The 25,297-nt window shown below is 43.7% G+C and overlaps 1 protein-coding gene across 7 annotated transcripts in view; it reads left to right on the forward strand.

Moving 5' to 3' along the window:
- SYT17 (synaptotagmin 17) overlaps nt 1-25,297 on the forward strand; it is an 83,503-nt gene that overhangs the window by 56,212 nt on the left and 1,994 nt on the right. The window lies entirely within an intron of this gene.

A 25,297-nucleotide genomic window follows, 5' to 3' on the forward strand; every position in this document is an offset into this window, starting at 1 on the left:
ACTTAAACTGATTAACATCGCCATCACCTCTCTTACTTATTTTTTTTTTTTTGTGGTAAGACATTTAAAATTTACTCTTAGTTATTTTGAAATATACCCTTGAATTGTGCACATTAGGTGAGATCCCACCAATCAACCTTCTTCCTCCCTGACCCTTCTCTCCCCTGCCCCTTGCTAGATTATATTTGTTTTTTAATCATTCATATGAGTGTGTGTTTATGTATTGGTTTCATAACAGTACTGAGTACATTGGATACTTTTTTGCCCCATTCTTGAGATACTTTACTAAGAAGAATATGTTCCAGCTCCATCCAGGTAAACATAAAAGATGTAAAATCTCCATCTTTTTATGGCTGAATAATACTTCATGGTATACATATACCACAATTTGTTAATTCATTCGTGAGCTGATGGGCATTTGGGCTGCTTCCACAACTTGGCAATTATGAATTGGGCTGCAATAAACATTCTGGTACAAATGCCTTTGTAGTAAAATGATTTTTGTTCTGGTTAGGTACCTAGTAATAGGATGGTGGAATGAAATGGAAGGTCAACTTTTAGTTCTTTGAGGATTCTCCACCCCAGGAAGATTTTGACCAGAGAAGTGATATGACCTAGATAATGTTTGGAAAATGTTTTCAGCTGTTGAGTGGGGAAGGATTATAGCAGAGCAAGAGGGACATCCTCTGAGAGGCCACTGTGTCAATCCAGGAGAGAGGTGATGACAGCTTGGACCAGGCAGGTGGCAGAAAGGTTTCAGAGAAGTCATTCAGTAGCATATAATATTGGAGGTAGAGTTGACAGAGCTTGCTGATGGATTGGATGTAAAGGACCATTCCGTCTTTGCCACCTTACTTAACTCTTCTGAATCAGGATTTCCAATCTGTAGATCTCAGCTCCTGCCTCACAGGCTGTTGTGGGGAACAAAAGGCAATGATGTTTAACGTGCTCAGCACAGCACTTGGCACAGAGGGAAGGCTCATGGACTGTGGCCTCCACCCTGGCTATGGACAGAGGCCAGATCTCTAGCCAGGTGAAGATGGAGGCATAGACCTGTCACCCTGGGGCTCTCCTGGCATGGCACAGAGCCCACAGTGTCACCCTGACGTCAGCTTCTCCTCCTGAGAGCTCCTGCGGTCTGCCAAAGTCCACCCAGGTGGTTAAACTTGGAATTCATTTTGGGTTCCAATAGCAGCCTTTGAAGACTGGCCAGCTGCCCAAGTTCCTGGGGGCTTTTATTCCATCTGAATGGCTGTTTAATGATGTTGGTGCCTTTGGATGAGGCCTGGTTCCAGGCAGCTCCCCGTGGGGGACAGCCTGAGGGAGCTAAGGATTTATCCAATCACACGTGTCCCTGCATGGCCCAAGCTAGACAGAGTGGGAGCGAGGAGCCTGCAGAGGCCAGGTTTCCGGCTCGCTGTCCACCTCCATGCTGGCGAGCGGCAGTGCTGAGCTCCGCAGCCAAGGCCAATGCCTGGTCGGTTTGAGAAGAAGACGTGTGCAAGGACTCAAATTGGAAACTGAGGACATACTTCCAGATATCCCTTCTATCCATCGCTGCGGCCTGAGTCCTCGACCCAGAGCTGCCAGTGAGTGGGAGAAGGCTTAACGTTTAAAATGCCAGGGCCTGGAGAGCACGGGCTGCCGTGTCCCCTGGCTGCCTGTGTTTCTAGGAAACCTTTTGCTGGAGGTTTAGCTTTCACTTTGACTTAGAAATGAGAAAACCAGACTCCCAGAGCTCAGTGCTCTATCATTTTCATCGGAACCTGTTAATTTCTTCAAGCCTCTATTTTTCTTCTATCACGTACTTATGAAGTCTAACTCAGGGTTGTCCGCACGGTGTTGACAACAACAACAGCAAATGTTTACAGGTAGAGCTTCCCCCAGGCCAGGTGCTGCTCTGGGAGTTTCACATGAATTAATTCATTGAATCCTCATAGCAGGCGGCGCCCATAGCTCAGTGGGTAGGGCGCCACGGCCACATACACCGAGGCTGGCAGGTTACAACCCGGCCCGGGCCCGCTAAAACAACAATGACAACTGCAATGAAAAAAAAAGCTGGGCGTTGTGGTGGGTGCCTGTAGTCCCAACTACTTGGGTCTGAGGCAAGGAGAATGGCTTAAGCCCAAGAGTTTGAGGTTGCTGTGAACTGTGACACCACAGCACTCTACTGAGGGCGACATAGTGAAACTCTGTCTCAAAATAAATAAATAAATAAATAAATAAAAATAAAGTAAAAGTGAAAATCTGAGGCAAGAGGATCACTTGAGCTCAAGAGTTTGAGGTTGCTGTGAGCTATAATGCCCCGGTATTCTACCCAGGGCAACAACTTGAGACTCTATCTCAAAAAAAGTAAAAATAAAATAAAAATTTAAAAAGTCCTCATAGCAACACTCTGACACAGGAGGCCTTATTGTTGCCATTTCATAGATGAGGAAACTGAGGCAACAATAGGGTAAGTAGCTTACCTAAGATCCTGGAGCCAGGATTGAAACCCAGGTTGTCTGGACCCAGATGTCAGCTCTTAGTCACTGGGTTATACCAGCCCCCTCTAGGGTAAGGTGCAGCCTTAGTTGCCAAAGAAACAGTATCCAAGACAGACATAGTCCATCCCTTTCTGGTGCTGGTGTTCTACTTAGGGTGTAGCAAATGATGAATAAATAAACACCTAAACAATAATAGAGTGAGCTGACAGAGAAGGCCTAGAGAATTGCCTTAAATTGAGGAATGTAGGCTGAGAAAGGGGCAGCCATGACAGATGGGGGAAAGGAACATTCTAGGTAGACGAAATGGCAAGTGCAAAGGCCCTGGGGCAGGAGCGGGCTTCTTTTGTTTAAAGAAGAGACAGCTGTAGAGCTGCAGTTCTCAACCTGTGGGTTGCGACCCCTTTGTAACAATGAAAATACATCCTGCATATCAGATATTTACATTACAGCTCATAATAGTAGCAAAATTACATTTATGAAGTAGCAACAAAAATAATTTTATGGTTGGGGTTCACCACAACATGAGGAACTGTAGTAAAGGGTCACGGCATTGAGAGGCATTAGGAAGGTTGAGAACCACTGTTGTAGAGTCTAGAACATAGGTAATGAATGGAGTGAATTATGCAGTGAGGCTAGAGCAGTAAAGTAAGTATGGGGTATGGAAAAGAGCTCAGGAGATAAGTGTTTATTGAACACCTGTGCCTAAGGCTGTGAGGCACCAGGGAAACAGAACAGAACAAAACAGAGATGGCTTCTGGCTTCCTGAAGAACTGGGTGAGATGCCACGTATGCAGGGACTGAGCGCATAACAGATGCTCAGTGGGTGTGATTTTCTCTCTTTTCCTATTTGTAAGTCGACATGAAAACTGCTTCTTTGGGTTTCTGCACCACCCCCCGCCCTCTGCCTTAGAGCAGGACAGAATCTAGCTGGCTTATAATGAAAATCATGTTTTAGAGACAGCCTGGCGCTGGCATTATTTACCTGGCAAAATAAAGCAAACAGGTGGGTGAAGAATCAGTAGGGCAGTCAGGGAGCAGAAGATCCTGGCTTCCCCTGGTCTTCATGAGCCAGGGTGGGGAGGAGCTTTGGGGTTTAACTGTTGGTCACCCCCTTTGGGATCCTGAGGTGCAGAACAGACACAGGAAGTGGAACCAGTATCCACTGACTTGGCTGCCAAATTTTGCATTCTGTGTCAGCTTTGGGACTTTATTCTGCTTCATTGTGTTGGGGCTGGACAAGCAGGAGGGGCAGCCTGTGGATGACTCACGGGTGGGGTCCTCTTCAGCTCTTGTTCAAGGTCACCCTTGCCCTCTCAGTGGCCCTTTGGGAAGGAGAGTCCAGGATACTTAAGGTGGGCCTAGATAACCTTGTAATAAAATGAGGGCCCCCAGTGTCATTACAAGAAGGGTCCCTAAAACCCAATGAGTTCCTAAGGCATTGGAGGACCAGGGCAAATCATCCTTTTCCAAGTTATGGAGTGTGGCTTGGGAAGGAAGACCCAAAACAGATCGTGGGAAGATCTCCTACCTTGGGGGTGAGGGGACAGGAATTTGTGGTAACTCTTTGCTCCACTAATGATAATAACCTTAAAAATGTATTAAAGTGTTCCCGTCCTCCAGGCACTGTCTTAAATACTTCACAAGAACTATCTCCATTGGTCTCCAACAACCAAATGAGGAAGATACTATTAATATTATCCCTTTTCACAGGGGAAGAAACTAAAGCTTAGAGAGTTCATGTGACTTGCTAAAGAGCTAAAAGTCTTCGTATTAGTTAAGGTGAGGTTAGAAGCTATAGCAGATCAGCCACCAAGTTTTTGTGGTTTGACACCATACAAGCTTATATCTTGCTTGCACAATGGCCCTTTGTGGCTTCTTTCCTGAGTGGCCTTCCATGCAGTGATTTGGTGACCAGGCCCCTTCTGTCATGGAGCTCTGCTGTCTCCTCAGGCTTTGGAAGGTTGGAGGACAGAGAGAGCTGAGGACTGCATGGGAGGTGTTTATGGGGCAGGCCTGGAAGTAATGTATATCACTTCCACTCCCCGCTCCACTCATATTCTATTCCCTGGGAAGGCTGGGAAGTGTAATCTGGCTCCGTGTCAAGGGAGAATAGGTTTTGATGGCCACACAGCCGTCTGTATCACAGATACCCAAGCAGGCAAATAGAAAGGCCATCCTGTGCCCTACATAAGCCTGCTTTGCTGCACTGCCTCCCTGAGCACTGTTGCCTCCGAGTTCATGACCAGGGTCAGCAGTGAGGGAATCACATGCCAGCTCCAGGCATCTGCTGACTTAGAAATCAGTTAAACCAGAAATTTTTTTTTTTTTTTTAGACAGAGTCTCACTATGTTACCCTTGGTAGAGTGCTGTGGTGTCATAGCTCACAGCAACCTCAAACTCTTGGGCTTAAGGGATTCTCTTGCCTCAGCCTCCTGAGGCTGGGACTACAGGCGCCTGCCACAACGCCTGGCTATTTTTTGGTTGCCATTGTCATTGTCTGTTGGCAGGCCAGGGCTGGATTCGAACCCACCAGTTTCGGTGTATGTGACTGGGGCCCTAGCTGCTGAGTTACAGGCACTGAGCCATAAACCAGCAATTCTTAACCTGGGGTGATCTTGCTACCCCTCGGCCCCCCCCTTTGGCAATGTCTGGACATCACAACTCAGGGGATACTACTGGCATCTAGTGGGCAGAGGGCAGGGATCCGCTAAACACCCTACATTAACACATAGCCCTCCTGACAGGAAGTAATCCATCCCTAAACGTGTGTGGTGCTGAGGTTAAGAAACTGAGAGTCAGAACTATGGGATTTGGTGGGTCTCCTGGGGTTGGTGGGGTGGATGGTGCCCTTCACCAGGAGCTGAGAAGAGCAGCTTGGCACCAGCTCAGCGCCAGTTGGCTCCCGTTCTGCACCTGTGTGAGGGCTGTTTACTCTTCCTGGCATTCTACCCAGTCATCCTTCCCTGCAGTTCTCGTTAACTGCCTGCATGTGAAGAACTCAGAGGCAGGGTGTGCTGGGTGAATCTGTGCTCATCTCTGCAGATTTTCCAAATGACTTCCCTGTGTCCGCCCATAAAAACTTGGGCAAACAGAAATATCTTGCTCTGCAAACAAGGCCCATCCCCCGGGAGGCATGGCAGGGCAGATGGGTTGCTGCTCTGCCTGGCTGGAGAGGGACTGGGGGCCATCTGGGGAAGATGAACAGAGGATGTCACCTATAAGTGGTGACATGAAGGGGTTCGTTCCATGGGTTCAGTGCCCGTAGCTCAGTGAGTAGGGCACCAGCCACATACACCAAGGCTGGCAGATTTCAGCCTGACAACTACAACCCCAAAATAGCCAGGCGTTGTGGCAGGCACCTGTAGTCCCAGCTACTCAGGAGGCTGCGGCAAGAGAACCCCTTAAGCCCAAGAGTTTGAGGTTGCTGTGAGCTGTGATGCCACGGCACGCTATGGAGGGTGACAAAGTGAGACTCTGTCTCAATAAAAAAAAAAAAAAAAAAAAAGAAAAGAAAAAGAAATGAAGGGGTTCCATGAATGGAGAGTACTGATGGATTTTTAATATTATTATTATAAAAGATACATATATGTATTCATATGTACATACTACATGTATTTGTATATATATGCAAATGCATACACATACACTGTTATTTATATATAGTCTATACTTTATGTATATATCACATGCTATTTCTATAAATACTATCAATATATTGATAAATATTAATAAATTGATATCCAGTGATATTTGCAAGGAATGATACTTATGTAAAATTAAATATCATATATTATAAAAATATGTAAAAATCTCTCTCTCTCTCTCTCTCTCACACACACACACACACACACACGCGCGCGCGCGTATTTTATCTGCCACAGTAAAAGGGGGATGGAGTAGAATACAAAACAAAAGTCCTGGCTGGGTTCAGTGGCTCGTGCCTATAATCCTAGCACTCTGGGAGCTGAAGCCAGAGGATTGCTTGAGCCCAGGAGTTTGAAGTTACAGTGAGCTATGAGGACGCTACTGTACTCTAGCCTGGGTGACAGAGCAAGACTCCCTCTCAAAAAAAAAAGTCCCTAATTTCCTCTACTTAAAGTTGAGCACTTTTAATAATCTATTGAAGCTTCTTGCCAGGAATGTATATGCGTGCCTGCACTCACAAGTATAGGTGTGTGTATGCGTGTGTTTGTGCATATAAGGAGGGTGCCCAAAAAATGGATACCCGTTTTAAGAAAGGAAAACACTGTCTTAAAATTGTGATAGTCAAGCTGTGTTTGACTTCTGTAATTACAAGAGATATAAGATACAATAAATATGCAAGATTACAAACATTATCAGTGTAGACTGAGTTTTGTGATTTCAATACAGGTTTTTCCATTCTTAAAGTGTGTATAATTTTTTTGGTACCCTCTGTAGAGGTATATGTTTATGTGTGGGTACCTACCTCTACCCTCTTTGGTTAGCATTCAAAATATATGTGCTTTTCGGCATCTTTCTTTCTCACTTGATACATCTTGGGTGTTTTTCCATATGAGCATTCATTTATTCATTTAACAAATGAATACATCTTTTCTTTTCTTTCTTTCTTTATTTTTTTGGGACAATGTCTCACTATGTCGCCCTTGATAGAGTTCAGTGGCGTCACAACTCACAGCAACCTCCACTTCTTGGGCTTAAGCGATTCTCTTGCCTCAGCCTCCCAAGTAGCTGGGACTACAGGCACCTGCCACAATGCCCAGCTATTTTTGGTTGCAGTTGTCATTGTTGTTTAGCAGGCCCAGGCCAGGCTCGAACCCGCCTGCCTTGGTGTATATGGCTGGTACCATAACCACTGTGCTGAGCCACAAATGAATACATCTTATGAACCAGGTGCTGTGGCCATGGCAGTGAACAAATTAGACAAAAATCCCAGTTTCATCAGGCTAATATTTGAATATGGAAAGAAAGATAATAAACAACTAACTGAATTGTACAGTTTAGAGATGGTGTTAAGTGCTAAGGAGAAAATTGAAGGAGGGGAAGGGGATCTCGAGGGATGTGGTGGAGATGATAATTTTTTACAGAGTGGCCACGAGAGTGACCTTTGAGCCAAGATTTGAAGGAGTCTGGAGGTGTGCCATATGGATGTCTGGGGGAAGAACATTCCAGCCAAGGGGAACAGAGCACAAAGGCCCTGCCGGGAGAAATAGCAAAGAGATCATGGGGTTGATGTGGAGTGCGGAGCCCCCTGATTGTTATTAATGGCTGTTTGATATTCCATTAAGTCAGTGAGTGGAAGAATAATTTATTAAGTGAGTTCCCTGTTGGTAAACATTGAGGTTAATTCCATTTGTTTGTGGTTGGAAGCATTGTTAGTGTGAACATCCTCATACATGTCTCTGCTGACGTGTCCAAAGGCCCTGTGAGTTAAATCCTACCAGAGGATAGCATTTGGGTCAAAGCATGTTTATTTGTCAGTTTTCATACCTATTGTCAAAGTTTGCAATCAAAAAAAGGTGGCACAATTTTTCCTCTTTGTGTCTGATTGAAGCATGCAATTGAAGCAGATGACTTGAGCAAATGTTTTAGCCCCTCTGTGGCCCAGGGAAGGCCCAACTCCTGCCACTCAAAAGATGATTATTATTATTTTGGTTTTTGATTTTGAGACAGGGTCTCACTCTGACCCAGGCTAGCATATGTAATAGCTCACTGCAGCCTCAAACTCCTCAATGGTGACATCACAGCTCACTGCAGCCTCAAACTCCTCACTGGTGACATCACGGCTCACTGCAGCCTCAAACTCCTCAATGGTGACATCATGGCTCACTGCAGCCTCAAACTCCTCACTGGTGACATCACGGCTCACTGCAGCCTCAAACTCCCTCTGGTGACATCACAGCTCACTGCAGCCTCAAACTCCCTCTGGTGACATCACGGCTCACTGCAGCCTCAAACTCCTCACTGGTGACATCACGGCTCACTGCAGCCTCAAACTCCTCACTGGTGACATCACGGCTCACTGCAGCCTCAAACTCCTCACTGGTGACATCACGGCTCACTGCAGCCTCAAACTCCTCACTGGTGACATCACGGCTCACTGCAGCCTCAAACTCCTCACTGGTGTCATCACGGCTCACTGCAGCCTCACACTCCTCACTGGTGACATCACGGCTCACTGCAGCCTCAAACTCCTCACTGGTGACATCACGGCTCACTGCAGCCTCAAACTCCTCACTGGTGACATCACGGCTCACTGTAGCCTCAAACTCCCCCTGGTGACCTCACGGCTCACTGCAGCCTCAAACTCCTCACTGGTGTCATCACGGCTCACTGCAGCCTCAAACTCCTCACTGGTGACATCACGGCTCACTGCAGCCTCAAACTCCTCACTGGTGTCATCACGGCTCACTGCAGCCTCAGACTCCTCACTGGTGACATCACGGCTCACTGCAGCCTCAAACTCCCTCTGGTGACATCACAGCTCACTGCAGCCTCAAACTCCTCACTGGTGACATCACGGCTCACTGCAGCCTCAAACTCCTCACTGGTGACATCACGGCTCACTGCAGCCTCAAACTCCCTCTGGTGACATCACAGCTCACTGTAGCCTCTAACTCCTCACTGGTGACATCACGGCTCACTGCAGCCTCAAACTCCCTCTGGTGACATCACAGCTTACTGCAGCCTCAAACTCCTCCCTGGTGACATCACAGCTCACTGCAGCCTCAAACTCCTCACTGCTGTCATCACGGCTCACTGCAGCCTCAAACTCCTCACTGGTGACATCACGGCTCACTGCAGCCTCAAACTCCTCACTGGTGTCATCATGGCTCACTGCAGCCTCAAACTCCTCACTGGTGACATCACGGCTCACTGTAGCCTCAAACTCCTGGGGCTCAAGCCATCCTCCTGCCTCAGCCTCCCAAGTAGCTGGAACTACATGCTCAAGCTACCACGCCCACCTAACACATGTCTCTGCTGATATATCCAAAGGCACTGTAAGTTAATATCATCACTCTATCCATAGCCACAGAGTGAGACTCTGTCTCCAAAAAAAAAAAAAAAAAAAGATTTAAAACATTAGCTCTTCAAAAAGCATAGTCAAGAAAATAAAAATGCAAGTCATACCGTAAGAGAAGTTTTTTGCAAAACATATATCAACCAACCAAGAACCCGTATCCAGAATATATAAAGAGCTCTTATAACTCAGTAAGACAATTCACACCCCAATAAAAAGTGGGCAAGAGAGTTAAAAAGGTGTTCTTAACAAAACAGGATAAAACATATGGCAAAGAAGCACTTGAAAGATACTACAGAAACAAATTAAAACCACACTACCATACCTCTGCATGCCCACTAGCACAGCTTAGTTTAAAATACTGAAAAGCTAAGGCTGGGCCCAGTGACTCATGCCTAAAATCCCAGCACTCTGAGAGGCTGAGGCAGGAGGATCCCTTGAGCTTAGGAGTTCATGACCAGCCTGGTCAAGAGCATGACCTTGTCTCTACCAAAAATAGAGAATTTAGCCGGGCATCATGTTGGGCGCCTACAGTCCCAGCTATTTGGGAGGCTGAGGCAAGAGGATTGCTTGAGCCCAGGAGTTTGAAATTGCTGTGAGCTATGATGATGCCCCGGCACTCTACCCAGGGCAGCAGAGTGAGACTCTGTCTCCAAAAAAAAAAAAAGAAAAGATTGAAAACACAAAGGGTTGGTGAGGGCGTGGAGATGGAACAACTGAAATGCTCATGCATCTCTGATCTTAAATTGCTGACCTCCCAGAGTGCTGGGATTATAGGTATGAGCCACCGTGTGGGGCCCATGCATTTCAGGTGGGAATGCAAGATGCTACAGCCACTTTGGAAAATCATATGAAACTGTCTGATAAAGTTAAATATACATTTACCATACAACCCATGAATTACTCTCTCAGATATTTACTCAAGAGAAATAAAAATACATGTCTACAAAAATCATGTACAAAAACGTTCCTAAAAGCATTATTTGTAATAGCCAAAAAGTGGAAATGGTCCAAATGTCCAGCAGCTGGTGAATGTATAAACAAATTGTGATACATCCACACATTGCAGTATTACTCAACAATTAAAAAGAAGGAAATATTAATACATACACACATGGGTGAATCTCAAACATTACGCTAAATGAATACAAACGATTATATAATGTCTAATTATGTTTTTATGCAGTTCTACTAAAGGCAAAACTATAGTGAAAGAAAGAAAGCAGATAAGGTACAATCTGGGCCTAGGACAAGCTCAGATCAAAGAGGGATAAAGCAGAAAAGGGCAGGAACTTGCTCTAAGGAGCAAAAGCTGGTCTTTATCCTTATTATCTGGTGGTACTTAGCGTGAGTATGCTCTGAGCAGGATCCAGTGTGCTCATCAGTCCAAAGTACAGTTGACCTGCTGTTTGGTGTTTTGAGTAGACAAAACATCAGGGTACTAGTCCGTGGTGAAGGCGCAGGATGGTGTTTCTGGCCCCTTGCTGTCATTGGGGTAAGCTGGGAGGACCGTCCCCCTGGGAGCTCCTTGCCATCCATCCAGATACTCTTGTCTCTCCCTTCCCCCCAACTGACTCCCCAAGTTTCCTTCTTGCTCTAGGATCCGGCAGCCCCATGACTAGCTGGTGACCTGAATGGTTTGCACAGCTCATGGCCTAAGTGGTTGAGTACCTCGACGTGGAAATGGATATTTCTATGACCTAAAGAATTAAAGTTTCATTGGAACAACAGCTATGCTCATTCATTGACATACTGTCTGTGCCTATTTCCTGCTATGACAGCAGAGCTGAGTACTTCCAACAGAGACCATAGGTAGCCTTCAAAGCCTAAAATATTTTACTATCTGGCCCTTAATTGGGAAACTGTGCCCACCCTGGCCTTAAGGTAACACCCCCTGGACTCTCTGATCCTTTATTCACTCTCCCCAGGGAAGATCTTATCTGACTGGGAACCTGGTGAGTTTGCATCTAGAAGTCCCAGGCCCTCAACAGGAGACTTGTAACTGGCTTCAACACATGTCCTATAAATAGCTCAGAAAACAGTTTGTAGTGAACATTTCTCCCAAAGCAATGTCAACATCTCTGAAACAAATGTACAAAGGCGACCCTCATTCAGATGTATAAACTTTGGTTGTTCGTGTAAGAACGAGCACATGCTTTGTAGACACACCTTTAAGTGCTGGCGCCTAGATGGTGTGATTCACTCACAGATCTGAAAGTGATTCTTCAACTCCCATCAACCCATATGGTGTCTTAAATGCAGGCTCCGTGTGGCTTAGTCTCCACACAGGCACAAAGAAGGGCTTCAACAGCTACAACCAAAGGAATTGTGAAAGAAATTTCCATCTTGGCTTCCATCTCTTGAGGAACCCCTGCATCATCTCCCAGACGTCTCTTCTCCATTCCCCCGTTGAATTTCTTCTGTGCTGAACTTTCCTGCTCTCTCTAGCTCGGTGGGGGTGACTCCCCCTTCCACACCCTCCCGATCTCGGCGTCTTCCTCCTGGGGATCTGCACAGCTTCCTGAATCTCAGGGGCTTTTGTTTGATGGTGGTGTTGGTCAAGACTTGGTGTTAATGAAGGGAAATCCTATCATTTCCACTTTTCCCTTAAGGACGTTTTTCAACCTTGGCACTTACTGACTTTGTGAGCTGGATAGTTTCTTGGTGGGGTGGGATGTCCTGTGTATTGTGGTCTCTACCCACTGGATGCCATTAGCACCCCTCCCGATTGCAATGGCAAAAAAAGCCTCCAAACGTTGCCAGATTGGGGGGAGCAAATTTAACTCCAGTTGAGACCCACTGTGTTTCAGAATGGAACAATTGACTCCAAGCTGTTTTTTCCTGGGCACAGGGAGCCTCTCCTCCAGGCCTCATGCTTTAAGTAGGGGTGAGGAGTCCAAAAGCATTCTTCTCCTCACAGACTGAGAAGTCCAGGCGTTGAGGAGCCCACACCTTCCCTTCTCGGTCGCCTTTGAATACCAGGACCCCAGAATTTCCCACCCCAACGGCCCAAGCCTGTTTCCAGGGCCTGCTCAGGCCTCTTCCAGATTGGTGCTCAGGAACGTGGTCGGTGATGCCAGCTCATGCCCTGAAGGCCTCAGGAGATAATGGTGGTACTCACCTCGTAGGGTTGTCACCTATGAGGCTCCCCAATAACTCAAAGGCTCCCCACCTATGGGCTCCCCAATATGCTGAGTTATTTAATCTCAGCATATTGGGGAGCCCATGGGATGGTGGCTCCATGGTAAGTACCATACGTACGTGTTAGGTGCTATTCTTGTATTTCTCATATTGGTAACATGAGACAGCTTCCGTCCGTATCTGCTGCTTAGCTGAAGAAGCAGGACGTGTTCAAACCTGGAGGCAAACCTGACCCTGCTGGGCTCCAGAGGGATGGTGTGAAGGTCCCCAGCTGGGCACCCTCGCTGGGATTTCAGGGATTTCAGGGAATTCCGGGCTCCTCTCCCTGGTGCACCTTTCCCTGATGTGCCGGTTGAGGATGTAACTCCCTTTCAAATACACGCGCAGTAGGTCTCTATTCCTGGTCTTGACCTTGTCAAGGGAAGGTCAAGGGAATGGAGAAGTGGTGGGACTGTTCTCCTCTTTTGAGATCAGAGAAGAAATGGCGTTGAGCTTTGAGTGTCGCTCCTTGCTGTGCCGTGCTCTGGCCAGGTGACCTCAAACACTCAATCTCTTAGTTTCTCTGAGCCTCAAATCCTCCATCTACAAACTGGGGATGGAAATAGTACCTAACATACTTTCCTGGGGAGCATGTTTAAAAAATAAAATAAAATAGTACCTTCCCTAATAAGACTGTGGTATGGATTTAAGTTAAAAAAAAATACATACATAGATACTGTATGTAGGCATTTGTATTCTGCATTTAGTAAGTTTCCCCTGTACCCGTTCTAGGATGCACTAAGAAAATGCCATGAAGGCTACGTTGAAACGTTGAACAGTTTGATGAGAATATTTCAGATTGTATATGAAAGCAGCACATGGTACCCCTTGATTGCACTAATGTACACAGCTGTGATTTAACAATAAAAAAATAAATTAATTAATAAAAAAAAAGAAAAAAATATCCTATTCCAGAATCTATTAAATCTCTCAAAGAAACCTGTATTCAATAAATTAAATCAGAAAAAAAAATACATACAGAGCAGACATGGAACTGAGGGTTTAGGAGTACTGATTCTTAATTATTATAATACTGTTATCTAAATGGTCATTATGACTGTTGGAAGGAAGAACATGGAGAAAAAAGTTCTATCCAAACAGCTGTTATGAATCACAGAGTGAGCCAAGAAAACTTGAAAAACATCACTGTTAAGTCACAGATGAAACTGTTAGAACCAAAGAAGTCTTCTCACCGAATGAGGACTCAAAACCTACATATGCCCACCCATTGTACACATGGGGCAACTGAGGCCCAGGGAATGGCTATGATGATCTACATTGTTTTGAAGGAAAAGCTGAAACAGCTTTGAGGTTTTAGAAAAGAAGAAAATAAACAGGGTGCCAAAGTTTAAGGAAGTTTTGCAGAAGTTGAGAAGAGAATGGGGCCCACCTCACCTGTGTTGGGGCGGGTCAGAGCTTGCCTGTGAGGGGAGAAGGGGGGAGGAAGCAGCGCAGGTGGACCCTCTTAGCTTTTCTGCAACAGACTCGTGAACGTCCTGATGGGGAGTGGGGACCCTTTCGCGGCAAGAAAGTGTGGTCATACAGCCTAGGTAGGGTCTTGCTGGTTTAATATGTTTTTTTCCAGAAATGGGAGAACACCTTAACCCAGCACCCAATAGATCGGAAGGTACAGCGCTGAGGTGTTGGGGTTCCAGCCATGATTTCCCTGCACTGTGCTGTCAGGCTCCAAGTTGAATGTGGGGCCACCGAGAGCCTAGGGCAGAGGTGACAGTCTGTCTTTACCTTGTGAACCAAACATGCAAAATGAGAACTGTCAATTCTGCTCCCACTGGTAAAGATGGGGACATTTTTTTTTCCTTTTAATTTGCAATGTTTATCACACCCACATTCTAAGTCATCCAGCTTCTCTTCCAGAACCGTCTGCCTTGGCAAACTAAATTAGCCACCAAAAAAAAAAAAAAAAAAGAGTTTAGCACCTAGGGTGAAGAACAAATTCGTTTTTTACAGCAAATATCAACATGTGAAAGCCTCAACTTGTCCCTGACTCATTCAGGGCGCTTCGATTTTGACTAGGGCAGTGAGTGATTTCCCTTCACCTCTCTGGACCTTAGTCTCCCCAGCTGTAAAATGTACCAGTGACAGCAACTGCCCTAGAGCACTGACTTTCAAACGTGGGGAGATGAGGCCCAGTGATATGTTTGACGATATCTGGAACTACTTTTGGATGTCACAACAGAGGTGTCAGCGTTCCTACTGACATTTAGTGGGCAGAAGTCATAGGAGCTGCTAAGCACCCTGCCATGCTCGGGACAGCACTCCACAACACAGAATGATCTGGCCCAGAATGTCATTAGTGCTAAGGGCAAGAAACTGTGCTCTAGAGGGTTGATATGAAGATTAAATAAATTAATCCATTTTCATCCTTAGCCCTGGGCCAAACACGTAGTAAATATTTAATAAAGCAACATCACTCCTCTGCTCCTTCAAAGCCTGACCTTGGAGCCCTGGGAGGTGCTCCTTACTTTTGTTTCCCAGTTGTGTTTTCCCAACTTGAATTACCATGGCATCATAGAAATGGATAGGTATGTCGATGATTCTTTGCAGGTTAAGTTGGGTCTCACATTCCAGAGAGTGGATTGAGCAGGTTGTGGCTGTGCTCTGTCCAAGGAAGAGAAATAAATTTCACTGTATTTGCCTGTCTGCAGAAGGTGACCCACCGAGACCCTCTAGCCTTAGGATGCTGGAGACCCAGCAGGGTCAGGGAGAGAACACAGTGTGACCAGGTAATAGATCCAGTTCCCATACAAGGTGTTACTGTGCTTCAGAATCATTAGTGAAGGGGCTGCCAAAAGTCCTTTGGAGCAGTAAAGTTTCCACTTTCTAATCACTTTCTCCTTATGCTTGAAAAAGGGCTTAAAATTTTTAACTGTGTTTTTGATGAAAATATTTCAAATGGTGTATAAAACCAGCTGATGCTCCATGATTGCATTAATGTACACAGCTATGATTTAATTAAAAAGAAAAAAAAAGAGCACTGAAAATTGTATAAAAGTGGGGTGAATGCAGAGCATGGTGGGCCTTTTCTCCTTGTAATTTTTAAAGAAGAAAACACAATTATATTAAAATGTGAGGTTTAAAATGCCAAAAAAAAATTTTTTTAACTGCGTTTGATACAGAATTTGTCACACTTCCTTTAACTCTTTAAATGGAAGAAAATCAATCGGTCTTAGGGATTCAGAATCACAATTTATTTCTTTTTCTTAAAAAGCCCACACAGTGAACAGCCCCCAGCTCTGTGAAGGGGTAGAGGGGGTTTGCTTTTCACCAAGTGGTCCCATCCTACTGTACTTTTTTTTTATTATTATTATTTTTGAGACAGAGTCTCACTCTGTGCTGTGGGTGGAGTGCCACGGAGTCCTAGCTCACAGCAACTTCAAACTCATGGGCTCAAGAGATCCTCCTGCCTTAGCCTCCCAAGTAGCTGGGACTATAGGAGCCATCGCAAAGCCTGGCTACTTTTTCTATTTTTAGTAGAAATGATGTCTTACTGTTGCTCAGGCTGGTCTTGAATGCTTGAGTTCAGACAGTCCACCCACCTTAGCCTCCCAGATTGTTAAGGTTACAGGCGTGAGCCACCGCGCCCAGGCCTGCTGTACTTTCTTGAGTTCTTGTATCTGTCTGGTAACCACAATCTACTATATTAATTTAAATTACTCTAGATGGGTAAACCAGATGACTGAGTTTATTCCAATTCTGTGTAAATCCATAAACAATGGATAGACTCTTAGAGAAAGCCCTCTTCGTGGATGATGGGCATGGACTTAGTGACAGCTATTCTGACTACACTTCAAGTATATATGGTCAGATAATTAACTTCGGAACTCTTCCTAGAAAATGTGCTACCAACCCCATTGGCCAATATCACTACAGTCACCCTCGAGGCACTCCCCTTGGGAAGTTATGCCCCAAAGCCAGCACCTAGTCTACCTTTCAAAGCAGTTTTGGAACTCTTTCTCTGGAATGGCCATCAGAGCTGTCATTGTATGAGGTCTGACAAAAGTTTGTGAACTTGTCCTAGGAAAAGTGCTTCATTGCTGAATATTGCTGTGGTCACCAGGTGGCCCACGAGAGTACTGCAGAAGTGACCGCAGTGATACTCAGCAATGTAGTACATAGTTTGAGAACTTAATCGTTAGACCTCTTCTACATTGTCCAGTAAATATTACTGGCTACATTAAAAGGACTTCTCCCATAATCATGGGTAGGAATATTCTGTCAGGGTCTCTACAAAAAAAAAAAATAAAAATAATTGAGTTGTGAATATTTCTAAAGAGAAGAAATTTAGGAATCTAGTTATAAAGAATTGTCTTCCTCCACAGGTTATTTGTTTCAGATTCTGTGAGTTTTATCACCAGTTAGCTGTAACTTCATTTCTTTTTCTATAAAATGGAAGGGACGGGGTATCTGACCCACTGCCTCTGAGTCTAATAGTGAATTCCCTACTCTCTCTAACAGCACATGCCTTAGAATTCAGTGATGGCAAATCTTGATATTCTCCCAGGCAACTTTCTATAACAGAAGTCATTAGTTTTATTCAGCTTCAGCTTATTATAATTGGCATTTTAATTTTTGGCATTTTTTTTTAAAGACTATGAAGATTGCCATAACTTTACCAAGTGATTTGCAAGCGCCCATGCCTGCCAGTTAACTCAGATGGCCACAACACGAACGGCTTCCCATCAGAAGGGCTGAATCACTTCCCACCCTCCCAGGGCCAAGTGATTCACCAGCCAAGTTTCTTTGCAATTTGGGATAAGGAGCGTAGGATATTAGACTTCCTTTTAGTTTTCTTCCTTTCTGGTGATTTAGACATGGATGCTCTAATGGCAACTTATTTTCTCTTTGTTTTCTTTCCAAAATAATATATACTTGTTGTAAGAAATTCAGACTGCACACACTTATATAATACAGAAAGTGGAAATTTCCCTCTGTTTCCCCTCTCTAGAGAGAGCTACTTCGAACAGTTTGGTGAACATTCTTCCAGATAATTATTTTTTTATATATATTAACATTCATTTTTAACAAAATGAGATCATGTGTACGGATGCCTTTTTTTTTCTTTATTAAATCATAGCTGTGTACATTAATGTGATCATGAGGCACCATATACTGGTTTTATGGACCGTTTGACACATTTTCATCACACTGGTTAACATAGTCTTCCTGGCATTTTCTTAGTTATTGTATTAAGACATTTACATTCTACATTTACTAAGTTTCACATATACTCTTATAAGATGCACCACAGGTGTAATCCCACCAATCACCTTCCCTCCGCCCACCACCCCCCTCCCTCCCCTCCTTCTCCCTCTTACCCATATGCTTAGGTTATAACTGGGTTACAGCTTTCATGTGAAAGCCATAAATTATTTTCATAGTAAGGCTGAGCACATTGGATACTTTTTCTTCTATTCTTGAGATACTTCACTAAGAAGAATATGTTCCAGCTCCATCCATGTAAACATGAAAGAGGTAAAGTCTCCATCTTTCTTTAAGTCTGCATAATATTCCATGGTGTACATATACCACAATTTATTGATCAATTGGTGGATCGATGGGCACTTGGGCTTTTTCCATGACTTAGCAATTATGAATTGGGCTGCAATAAATATTCTGGTACAAATATCTTTGTGATGATGTGATTTTTGGTCTTCTGGGTATATGCCTAATAGAGGAATTATAGGATTGAATGGCAGGTCTATTTTTAGATCTCTAAGTGTTCTCCAAACATCTTTCCAAAAGGAATGCATTAATTTGCATTCCCACCAGCAGTGTAGAAGTGTTCCCTTTCCTTCACATCCACCACAACATCTCTGGTCTTGGGATTTTGTGATCTGGGCTAATCTTACTGGAGTTAGATGATATCGAAAGTAGTTTTGATTTGCATTTCTCTAATGATTAAAGATGATGAGCATTTTTTCATATGTCTGTAAGCCGTGCGCCTGTCTTCTTCAGAGAAGTTTCTCTTCAAGTCCCTTGCCCAGCCTGTGATGGGATCACTTGTTCTTTTCTTGCTTATACGTTTGAGTTCTCTGTGGATTCTGGTTATTAAACCTTTGTCGGAGACAACCTGCAAATATCTTCTCCCATTCTGAGGGCTGTTTGCTTGCTTTACTTACTGTGTTCTTGGCTGTGCAGAAGCTTTTTAGTTTGATCAAGTCCCAGTAGTGTATTTTTGAAGCTGCTTCAATTGCCCGGGGAGTCCTCCTCATAAAATACTCGCCCAGCCCAATTTCTTCAAGGGTTTTCCCTGCACTCTCCTCTAGTATTTTTATAGTTTCATGTCTTAAGTTTAAATCTTTTATCCAGTGAGAGTCTATCTTAGTTAATGGTGAAAGGTGTGGGTCCAGTTTCAGTCTTCTACAGGTTGCCAGCCAGTTCACCAGCACCATTTGTTAAATAGGGAATCTTTTCCCCACTGAATGTTTTTAATTGGCTTGTCAAAGATCAAATAACGGTAAGTAGCTGGATTCATCTCTTGGTTCTCTATTCTGTTCCAGACATCTACTTCTCTGTTTTTGTGCCAGTACCATGCTGTTTTGATCACTATCGATTTATAGTATAGTCTGAGGTCCGGTAGCGTGATTCTTCCTGCTTTGTTTTCTGAGTAGTGTCTTGGCTATTCAAGGTTTTTTCTGATTCCATATAAAACGAAGTATTATTTTTTTAAGATCTTTAAAGTATGACAGTGGAGCTTTAATAGGGATTGCATTAAAATTGTATATTGCTTTGGGTAGTATGGACATTTTAACAATATTGAGTCTTCCCAGCCATGAGAATGGTATGTTTTTCCATTTGTTAACATTTTCAGCTATTTCTTTTCTTAGAGTTTCATAGTTCTCTTTATAGAGATCTTTCACGTCCTTTGTTAGATAAACTCCCAAATATTTCATCTTCTTTGGTGCTACTGTGAATGGAATAGAGTTCTTAACTGTTTTTTCAGCTTGACTGTTGTTGGTATGTATAAAGGCTACTGATTTGTGAATGTTGGTTTTGTAACCTGAGATGCTGCTGTATTCCTTGATCACTTGTAAGAGTTTTGTAGTAGAATCCCTGGTGTTTTCCAGATATACAATCATATCATCTGCGAAGAGCGAAAGTTTGATCTCTTCTGACCCTATATGGATACCCTTAATCGCCTTTTCTTCCCTAATTGCAATGGCTAAAACTTCCATTACAATGTTAAAGAGCAGTGGAGACAATGGGCAGCCTTGTCTGGTTACTGATCTGAGTGGAAATGATTTCAGTTTAACTCCATTCAATATGATATTGGCTGTGGGTTTGCTGTAGATGGCCTCTATCAGTTTAAGAAATGTCCCTTCTATACCAATTTTCTTAAGTGTTGTGATCATGAAGGGATGCTGGATATTATCAAAAGCTTTTTCTGCATCAATTGAGAGAATCATATGGTCTTTGTTTTTTAATTTGTTTATGTGCTGAATTATACTTATAGATTTACAGATATTGAACCAGCCTTGAGACCCTGGGATAAAACTGACTTGGTCATGATGTATAATTTGTTTGATGTGTTGCTGGATTCTGTTTGTTAGGATCATAGACGCCTTTTTGTAATGTGCTTTGTCTCCTGGCGATGTGTCTCAGAGATTTTTCCATTTGATAGGTAGAGATAGATCTGTCTCATTTTTAGAGTGTCATAGATTCCCAGGGTATTAATGCATCAGAAATTATTTAACTGGTTCCCTCAAAGGCAATCTGAAGCTAACGACTTGAGCTAAAGTAGGCTTCGAGGGATACGATCTCAGGAAGCAGTGATAAGATAGTGGCAAGTGAGACAGGAAAGGGAGCAGACTTATCAAGGATGCTTGATGAGTGGGTATCTGTGGTTTAGGGGGGTCCCCAAAACCATGCACAAGTTCAGCTGCTAGAAAGACTTGCAGAACTCAGGAAAGCTGTCATTCTCATGATTACGGTTTATTACAGTAAAATGATACTGTCTAAAGTCAGCAAGGTTTGTGGCTGTAGTTTGAATGTGTTCCCACCAAGATTCATATATTGAATCCTAATCCCCAGTGCAATAGTATTAAGAGATAGGGCATTTGGGGGGTGATTCCCTCATGAATGGGATCAGGGCCCTTAGGAAAGAGACCCTGGATAACTGACTCACCCCTGCTATCCCATGAGGATTCAGGGAGAAGGCATCATCTAAGCAGCAGAGAGGGAGCCCTCTGCAGATACAGAATGTGCTAGGATCTTGCTCTTGGATTTCCTAGCTCCTAGGACTGTAAGAAATAAACTCCTGTTATTTTAAACTACCCAGTGTATGATAATTTGTTATAGCAGTCCAGATAAAGACAGGCATATAGGGGAGAGTCCAAGAGACACTGGGTACAAACCTCCAGTTGTCCTCCTCCACTGGAATTGTGTGGACAGTACTTAATTCTCCAGCAGTGATGTGTGGCAACACTCTCAGAGGGTTGCCACTCAGGGAAGCTTACCTGAATCTTGGTGTCTGGGATATCTGATGGGGGTTGGTCACATGGCCATGGCCGACCCTAGTCTCCAGCCCGATGTTGAGTGGCTCAAGGGCCCAACCACAAATCACAGTTAGCATGGGCAGTTTGGCATGGCTCGGGCAGAAAGCCACAGGTGCTCTGGGTAGGACATTATCTACGGATGCCATGAGTATCCTTCAAGGTAGGCTGAGCGGGTGGGCAGGGCACCAACAGTCTTAGCTACACTTGTTCATCGACATTTGGACATGTTTGGCTTTTCCAAGTTTCTTTTTGTATTTTTTTTGTTTTTATAGAGACAAGGTCTTGCTCTGTCATCCAAGATGGATTGGAATACACTGGTCCAATCATAGCTCACTGCAACCTCAAACTCCTGGCCTCTAAAAGAGATCCTTCCACCGTGGCCTCCCATGGTGCTGGGATGGCAGGCATGAGTGACCATGCATGGCCTACTTTGTTATTCTTACAAACAGTGCTGTAGAACAGAGGTTGACAAAATTGTTTATATAAGAGAGGTGGTAAAAATTTTATTTTGTATTCCCTTTTAGCTTTTAAAAAAATTTTTTTTGAAACAGGGTGTCACGTTGTCTCCTAAGCTAGAATGCAGTGGCATCATCATAGCTTACTGCAACCTTCAACTTCTGGGCTCAAGGAATTCTCCTGCCTCAGCCTCCCAAGCAGTGGGACTACAGGCAGGCACCACTGCATTCATTTAAGTTCTCTTGTGTTTTGTACAGATAGGGTCTCACTCTTGCTTGATTTGGTATCAAACTCCTAGCCTCCAGCAATCCTCCTGCCTGGGCCTCCCACAGTGCTAGGATTATAGGTGTGAGCCACTGCACCTGCCCTAGCATTTTTTTTTTTAATTGAGATAAAATTCACATAGGCCAGGCAGAAGGATTGCTTGAGGCCAAGAGTTCAAAACCAGCCTGAGTAACATAATGAGACACTATCTATACTAAAAATTAAAAAAATAGCAGGGCATGGTGGTGCATATCTGTAGTCCCAGCTACCTCAGGAGGCTAAGGCGGGAGGATCCCTTGAACCTAGAAGTCTGAGGCTGCAGTGATGACCATGCTACTACTGTACTCCAGCAGGACAACAGAGCAAGACCCTGCCTCTTAAAAATTAATTTTTTCTAATTCATAAAATTCACCCTTTTAAGTTATACAATTCAGTGCTTTTTAATATATTTGCAAGGTTGTGCAGCTATCATCACTACCTAATTCTGGAACATTTTTATCTGCCCCAAAAGGAATTCTGTGCGCATTCGCAGTCACTCTCCAGTTCCCCTTCCCCTAGTCCTTGGTAACAACAAATATATTTTCTGTCTTTAAAGATTTGCCTATTCTGGGGCGGCACCTATGACTCAGTGGGTAGGGCGCCAGCCCCATATACCAAGGGTGATGAGTTCAAACCTGGCCCCGGCCAAACTGCCACAAAAAAATAGCTGGGCGTTGTGGCAGGTGCCTGTAGTCCCGGCTACTCGGGAGGCTAAGGCAAGAGAATCGCCTAAGCCCAGGAGTTGGAGGTTGCTGTGACCTGTGTGACGCCATGGCACTCTACTGGGGGCGATAAAGTGAGACTCTGTCTCTACAAAAAAAAGAAAACACAGATTTGTCTATTCTGGCTTGGCGCTACAGGCGCCTGTAGCTCAGCAACTAGGGCACCAGCCACATAAACTGGGGCTGGCGGGTTCAAAACTGGCCCAGGTCTGCCAAACAACAATGACAGCAACAACAACAAAAACAACGAAAAATAGCCGGGTGTTGTGGAGGGCACCTGTACTCCCAGCTGCTTGGGAGGCTGAGGCAAGAGAATCACTTAAGCCCAAGAGTTTGAGGTTGCTGTGAGCTGTGACACCACAGTACTCAACTGAGGACAACATAGTGAGACTTTGTTTAAAAAACAAAAACAATTTTGCCTGTTCTGAACATTTCATGTAAATGGAATCATAATATGTGGCCTTAAAAACTTACACATAAATGTTTACACCAGCATTATTCATAATAATAGTCAAAAGGTGGAAAGAACCCAACTGTCCATCAACTGGTAAACAAAATGCGACATTATTTATACAGTGAATATACACAGAATATTTTCTGTTCATAAAAAGTCACATTACAACATGGATAGACCAGACACATAGTAAAAGGCTTTGAAGGACACATAGTCTTGCTCTGAATTTATCAACTGCTATGATTTGAATGTTGTGTCTCCCCCCAGATTTATATGTTGAGATCCTAACCTCCAAGATGATGGTATTAGGAGAAGGGATCTTTGGGAGGTCATTTTGTCATGAGGATGGAGCCCTCATGATTTAGATTAGTGCCCTTATAAAAGATATGCCAGGGAACCAGCTTGTTCCCTCCACTACGTAGGTGCCATCTTTGAGGAGACAGGCCCTCATCAGACACCAAATTTGCCAGTAACTTGATCTTGGACTTCTCAGCCAAATAAATTTCTTTTGTTTATAAGCTACCCAATTTATAGCATTTTTGCCTAGCAGCCCGAATGGACTAAGACTCAGCTTTGTCCTTTTAGCACAAAAGCAGTATGTAAACAAATGAGTTTGACTGTGTTCCAATAAAACTTTATTAGAAAAAAAAAAAAAACAGTTAGTGGTCCAGATTTGACTTGGAGGCTCCAGTTTGCTGACCCTTAGGATATAAAATGTCCTGGTATGTATGTTTTTGTTCACTTGTGCAGACGACTCTATAGGATAAATTCTTAGTAGTGAAATTGCTGAGTCATAAGCTATAAGACTTCTTTGGAACAGATACCGTGAACCACCTTAAAAGTTGAACTGACTTTCTTTTCCACCAACAGAGTGCATGAGAGTGCTTGAGATTCTTAAGCCACTTTCTCAAAGAAGTAAAACCTATAGCCACTTACAAGGTATCTTTCTGCATTGTGATTCTGGAGCTTTAGAGAGAACAATAGGACATTTTGCCCCCATAGAAGAGCAAATGAGGCTTTGAATGGCATAATGTTATCTTGTTTTAGATTCAAAGCACACAGGGAAGGGGACTTAGGGAATTTATTCTTTTTGAAGAGATCAAACTTAGTGTGAGCCCACTAGGTGTGTTTCCAAAAAGTTTTGAGTATTACCTATCCAAAAAAACCCCCCCAAAACAAAAAAAAACAACCCTTTTTTTCAAATGCTTGAGAGATCCTTATCAATTTCCTTTATTAAGCAAATGTTCCATTCTTATTATTTCCCCTTTTTTATAATGGATTTACATGTAAATGAGGTCCAACTATGCATACTGAGCATACCAAGTGTACAAAAAATATACATGATCCAATTTTTTTCACAGAGCTGACAGGTATCAGTCACTCTTGACAGAAGATGCCATAGTATTTCACTTACCATAGTTTGCTCTAAGTCTTTTTAACTTTTAGATAATGGATGGATTTTTTTTTTTTTTGATGGATGGAGTTTTTGTTTTTGTTTTTCTATTTTTCTTTTATTCCCCCATTTTCATCATTTGGAATTCTTGGTGTGAACTCCACAGAGGAGAACAGAGGCTCGTTAGCATTCAAACTCTGTTTTTGGCTGCATATTTTAGTTGGTTTATTTGATAATCAGCATCCCTCCTGGGATCAAGCCTGCCTTTGCTCAGCTCATGCTGAGTGAATCTGTGATGTTTCCTATTCTGTAACCCTTCATTTGTAACACAGACGCAGCCTGCTTTCCCATTAGTGAGACAGCACGCCTGCGCTACCCACCCGCAGATAAAGAATTAGGCAGAACTTGGCCAGGAAGATAAATCAAGTTAACCATCTCATTAGGCTTGAAAGACACAAATTAAGCATAAGTTAGGATTAACAGAGAAGCTTTCCAAAGAGACATGCAGCACAGGAAGGGGTGGAAAAAATTACCATAACCATTTCTCTAAGAAGACTTTTCACCATTGCATGGAACAGAGGAAACATGAGGTCTCTTTTTATGAAAGGTCGGCAGACAGAAATATAAGATTGAAATAGCAGCATAACATTTATTGAGCTCTTACCACATACTAGGCATCATGTGCTCTGAGCTTTACATACATTATTTCATAGAAAATGCACATTGACTTGTAGATAAACTACTACCAAGATTCCTATTCAACTCATGAGGACTCAGGCTCAGAGAG

Source organism: Nycticebus coucang, chromosome 12, assembly GCF_027406575.1.
Source record: "Nycticebus coucang isolate mNycCou1 chromosome 12, mNycCou1.pri, whole genome shotgun sequence".
NCBI classification, from domain to species: Eukaryota; Metazoa; Chordata; class Mammalia; order Primates; family Lorisidae; genus Nycticebus; species Nycticebus coucang.